The sequence below is a fragment of the Engystomops pustulosus genome, chromosome 4, assembly GCF_040894005.1.
Source record: "Engystomops pustulosus chromosome 4, aEngPut4.maternal, whole genome shotgun sequence".
In the NCBI taxonomy this organism is placed as follows: domain Eukaryota; kingdom Metazoa; phylum Chordata; class Amphibia; order Anura; family Leptodactylidae; genus Engystomops; species Engystomops pustulosus.
The window spans coordinates 117485345-117491729 of record NC_092414.1 but is presented as its reverse complement, the minus strand read 5'-3'; positions in this window follow the sequence as shown (position 1 = coordinate 117491729).

Below are 6385 nucleotides of genomic sequence, written 5' to 3'. Positions count from 1 at the left end.
TCCCGCCTTCACCCGGCTCTTCTGTGAGCCGCGGCTCCGCACAGTGACACAGGCGGTGTGACGTCATGATGCCTGTGTCACTGCTTAGAAGGAGCGACGCAGCAGCCGGAAAGGCGCTGCGTCGCTCCGCGTATAAATCGCGCCTGTGTCTTAAAGAGACAGGCACGATTTATTTAGCTGGTGGGCGATTCGGGCGTTAACGGGCGCCCGAATCGCCCAATTTAGATCGGCGAATTTCGCCGCCCTTTACAGGGATCCGCATTCTGCCGCCTGAGGCGAGATTTTCCTCTCGCCTCATGGCAGATGCGGCCCTGCCCCGAAGCTTTCCTGCTGTCCTCCATCCGAGCAAATAAGGAAGCAGATGCCCACCAGAGCCCACAGCAAAGCAGGTTGGACTTGTTGTAGCGTGGTACCACCAGGTCGTTCCACAGGCACAACTTTGTCCGTGGTGGCGACCAAGGCGAGGTACAGAGACGTTGAGCAGAGTCGTAGTCTGGGACAGGCAGGACGTCAGGACAGGCGGCACAGGAATGGAGTCGGGGACGAAGCGGAAGGTCAGGGCAAAGGAGCGTAGTGAGGAACGGAACCTGGGTCACAACGGGAATTCAGAACACGAACACAGGGCATCAGGAACAAAGCTTTCTCAAAGACACAAGGCACAAAGATACGGCGGGGTGTGCAGGGAGAGGCTGGATTATAAGGGATTCTGGGTATGCCCACCTCCAATCAATGGTGTGCTGGTCCTTTAAATCTTCAGGAGCCGACGTGCGCGCACGAACAGCAACGGGGACATGTAAGTGAGATTGGGGCTGTGCTGGAGCATGGAGAGGAGAACGGGAGCAGCAGGGACAGTACCCCCCTTTCGGTCTCCCCCTCTTCTTGGTTGGGAGGAATCTCTGCAGGAGACCATGATCCAAAATATATTCCTGGGGCTCCCAAAATCTCTCCTCAGGCCTGATCCCCTTCCAGTGAACCAAGAAGAACCGCTTAACCCTCACCATCTTCATGTCCTGGACCTTTTTTACCTCGAAGATGTAGGTAGAGTCAGCCTCAGAAGCAGGAGGAGGAACTTCCCGGGAGAAGCGGTTCAGGATGACTGGCTTGAGTAGAGATACATGGAAGTAGTTCTCGATGCGGATGGTGAGAGGAAGGCGCAGCACCTCAAAAGGACCCAGGAAACGTGGACCAAGTTTGTAGCCGGGGTTCTTTAGCCGGATATACCCAGAGGATAACCAGACTGTCACCTAGAGAAAATAGGAAAGGCCTGAGTTTCTTGTTGGCCTGGATCTTGGTTTGAGCAGAAGCCTGGGAAAGACGAGTCTGCTCCCAAATGGACTTCAGATCCTGAACCAACTCTTCAACGGCAGTCTAAGGACACAGGTAGAGGAGGAGTAGGGCGTGGCTGCAGTCCATAAAGGATGAAAAATGGAGCAGGGCCGGCGGATGCTGACTCTAGAGAGTTATAAGAAAACTCCACCCATGGCAACAGAGTGGTGCAGTCGTCCTGACGGGGAGAAACAAAGTGGCAGAGATAGCAGCCCAGAGTCTGGTTAACTCTTTCCACTTGACCATTAGACTGCAGGCAGAAGAAAAGTCCAATTTCACTTGAAGCTGGCTGTACTGAGATCGCCAGAATTTAGAAACAAACTGAACCGATGGGCTGGGGAAATCCAAGGAGCCGGAAGATGTGGGAAGAACAGACTGGCAAGGCATGGAGCAGACATTTTGGAAAACCGGTGAGTTACCACCCAGATGGCGCTATTACCAGAGGAAGATGGAAGGTCTGTGATAAAATCCATAGCCATGTGAGTCCACGGGCAGCTGGGTATCGGCAACGGCTAAAGAAGACCAGCAGGTTTGAGATGAGACGGCTTATTTCGGGCACAGGAAGTGCAGGAACCCACAAAATCCCATACATCTTTGACCAGATCAGGCCACCAATAGAGATGGGACATGAGGGCGACTGGAGCGGCCACAAGCAGTCGCTCAGGAGGAATGACATGCCAAGGAGCCGGTTCTTTCCCAATAACATCCGAGGCACGAGAGAGATCTTTTCTGCCGGACGGAATTGGATAAGAAAATTGAAGCAGGAAAAGATGAGTGATAGCACCACTCTTCTAAGGCAAGTTTTATAGCCAGTAGCTTTTGGTCCCCTATGGAGTAATTCCTCTCTGCGGAGGAGAAAGTCTTAGAGCAGAACCCACAAGTGAGAGTTCGACCTTTGGGCCCCTTCTGGGTGAGAACTGCCCCAGCTCCTACTGAGGAGGCGTCAACCTCCAGCTGGGAAGGCTTCTTCATATCAGGCCGTGTGAGAACTGGGGCCGAGGCAAAGGCAGACTTTAGTTTAGCTGCCAGGGGCCAGAGTATTTGATTGGCGTTCTTCTTGGTCAGCGCCACAATGGGAGATACAAGAGAGGAGAAGTGTGGAATAAACTGTTGGTAGTAGTTGACGAAGCCCAACTACTCTCTGTATAGCACGTACACCTACTGGAGAACCACAGGAGAACCGCAGACAACTTAGTAGGATCCATCTGGAGGCCCTTGTCAGAGTTGATATAGCCGAGGAAGGGAAGACTCTTCTGGTGGAAATGGCACTTCTAGAGTTTAGTGTAAAGGAAATTGGCCCTTAAACAACTGAGAACTTGCCCTATGTGGGACCGTTGAGACTCAAGTTAAGTAAAGAACACCAGGATATCATCGAGATAGACCACGACACAGGTATATAGCAAACCTCTGAAGAGGTTGTTGATGAAAACAGCTGGTGCATTTTTGGTGAGTCCAAATGGCATAAGCAGGTACTTGAAGTGCCAATCGCGAGTATTGAAGGCAGTCTTCCACACGTCACCTTCGTGGATATGGATGACATTATCTAGTCTAGGTCTAGTTTGGTGAAGACCTTCGCTCCAAGTAAGCAATCGAAAAGTTCCGTTATCGACGGCAATGGGTAGCGGTTCTTTTTTTTTTTTTTTTTTAAATTTTATATTTTTATTATTTCCTTAAATTCATTTACAATAGATAAGAACAAAAGAAAGCTAGGATCATACAAATCTTTACAAAAGTTACTTCCAATCTTAATTGGTATCACATATCTTACATATGAACCCTTCATTTATTCTCATAACATTATTCCTTCTGATCCTATACCCTCCCCCCATCCCTCCCCCCGGTGGTTGACATTTACTTTTATATATCCAAATATGTACCTGGAAAAAATCAACGTAGGTTGAAATCTATGCATAGTCCTAAATTCATTTAAGGTATAGAGTTGTCTAATGGCTTTTCTTTTACTTCAGGGTGGGGGGATTCTTGAGAGCCATACTTTCCTTAGTTTTTCCATTTCCTGGTCCATTCCTTTTCTATCTAGTTGTTCTGCATATAGCAGAGTATCCATTCTGCTTTCCCAATTCTGCACGTTTGGCGGGTTTTTATTTTTCCATTTAAATAGGATCACTTTTCTTGCCATGAGTAAACCTTTCATCGCATAATTCACCCCACTCGTTGAGCCTGTTACTCCGATCTTAGAGCCCAAAATACACACCTCCACACTTGCCAAGATTGTACAGCTAAATGACCCTGCCAATCTGTCTAGAACCTTATTCCAATATATATGTAATTTCGGGCATCGCCACAACATATGTATTAGGTCTGCATCCACCAGATTACACCTAGGGCACCTTTCATCCTTGGTTTTCCTAAAATAATTCAATCCTTTCGGGGTGTAATGAGCTCTATGCATAATAAATACCTGGGAAATAATATGGGACATATTTTTAGTAATTTTTTTCGTCGTTTTGAGTAAATCTACCCATACTTCTATAGACAGATCGGGTACTATTTTCTTCCATTTGTTGAATCCTCCTTTGGCTGGGGGGTAAATTTGATTTTTCAACAATGTTTTATACACTCTAGACATTAAACCCTTTTGTTTTACTTCAGAATCGAAGACAAAGCTAAGTGGATGTTTTTCCAATGAGTATTTTACTCTTTATGCAAGCTCTTTATAAGCACAGCTAAGCTGTACATAATAATACCAATCTCTTTCACTTAGATTGAATTCCTCAGACATCTCTTCAAAAGATCTTAAATTCCCATTATTCAATATCTGGACAAAAAAACGTACTCCCTTCCCTAGCCAAAACCTTGAATAATCTAAAGGTGTTAAACTTTTATCTGTGAACCCCCACAATGGTGAGCCCTCTAAGAATCCCTTGTAGTGCAGTTTCTCTTTAGTTTTTTCCCAAACCCAATTCATTAGTTCAAATATAGGGTACCGTGCTTTAAATTCTCTTTTTGAAAATATTCCTGACTCCAAAAGTGACCAAATATTATAAACATTTAATAGCTTATGTTCCTTATTTAACATATACCTCATTATGAAACAATTGTGATCCACTAAATTTTGTCATTGTGCTGCAATAAAATAAGAAAAAAATCCGGAAGGGCCAACCCCCCTTCATCTATTTGTGCATATAATTTATTTAAATTTATACAAGGTTTTTTCACATCCCATAAAAACTCCCTTAACAACGTATTCAAGGTGTTTCTAATTTTATTCGGTATAATTATAGGACTATTTTAAAACTTGAAGAGAATCTGAGACAATATAATCATTTTAAACAGCACCCCTCTAGCCACCATCGATAAGTTCATTTTCCTCCACACTATTATTTTTTTACTATGAATTAAGGGTTTAATATTTAGGTTAACATAATTTTTACTAACCATTATCCCTAGGTACCTCATTTTCTCTACCACTGGAAGATGGTCTATTACCGGAGCCACTTGTCCAGTAGTATCCAACGGGAGACATGATGACTTGCTCCAATTAATACATATGCCAGAGAATTTACCATGTTTTCTTAGAAGGTCAAAGATTTCTTTAATACTGTCCTCATAATTATCCAAATATATTAGCATATCGTCTGCATATAACTGAAGTCTGGATTCCCTCTCTCCCCACCAAAACCCCACCAGTCTATCAGATGCTCTTATGTTACAAGCCAAGGGCTCTAAGGCTACTCCGAACAAGAGCGGGGAAAGAGGACACCCCTGCCTTGTACCTCTATATAGCTGCCAAGCCGCTGACGCTCTCCCGTTGACACTAACTCTCGCTGAAGCTCCTTTGTAGAGGATTTTCACCCAATTAATAAACTGTGATCCGAAACCCATCCTCTCTAATGTGGACCAGATGTAGTCCCACTCGACGCGGTCAAAAGCTTTGACCGTGTCCAGTGCAACCACCACCCTCCCCATTCCCGTCTCACTCGGGGTAGCGGTTCTTAATGGGGATCTTGTTAAGGCCGCAATAGTCTATGTACAGTATGGACAGAGTGACCCATCCTTTTTGGCCACAAAGAAGAACCCTGCACCAGCAGAAGAGGATTTACGTATGAACCCCTCTGCAGGTTCTCTTTCATGTAGGCCAACATTGCTGCGGTTTTGGGCACAGACAGTGGGTACACCCACTGCGGTGGTAAACTCTCTGCTTGCTTCTCAGAAAAGACATCCACAAAATCTTGATTTGAGGCTGGGAGGCCTACCAGTGGCTTGTTGGACACTGAAGAGACCGTGATGGGCACAGGTTGAGGAACCACCATACAGTGAGACTGGCACTCATTGGTCCCCAACGAAGAACCTCCCTAGTCTGCCAGTTAAGTATGGGTGAGTGGACCTGCAACCACGGAAGACCCAACAGGATAGAAGACATAGACAGGGGTAGTACATAAAAAGAATTGTGTCGGAACGTTTCTCCCAAGAATCCTAGGTGCGTGCATTTCCCAGACGCTGAGAATGGACTGGACAAGTCTCAAGAAAGTGCTCTGGGCTGGCACAATATAGGCAGAGGGTAGTCAGATGAGCTCTATCCACCTGCATTGGTTCCTCTGCAGCAGACACGCAAGGTGGTTGACACGGTCTTTGGAAGACAAGAGCCAGGCGGGGTTAACATCAGGTCCTGACATGCAGTTGTTCCAGACGCTGTTCCTCTGAACGCTCAGCAAACCGGATGTCAATCTGAGTAGCCTGAGAGATGAGACCACTTAGTATAGACCGTAGGTCACGTGCAAACAGTGTGTCTTTAATCGGCTCAGAAAGTCTCAGCCTAGGTTCAGCGGAGGTTGACCAACTGGAGTAGCCAACATGGCGGTCCCCTGTCCAAGTTGATGACCGTCTGTGACAATCTGCTGGGACTGCTGGAACACAATGGTGTAAGATCAGCCAGTTCAGGTAGCAAAACCTTGGCGGGATCCATGGCCAGATCTTACTGGTACCTACTATTTGCAAATTTTTTATCCCCCACTCTTTTCTGAATTAAAAAAAAATATTAAGCTATTCATGGCCCATTTATTGAAGGTAAACAGTAGATTAACTGGTAAACCCATATCAC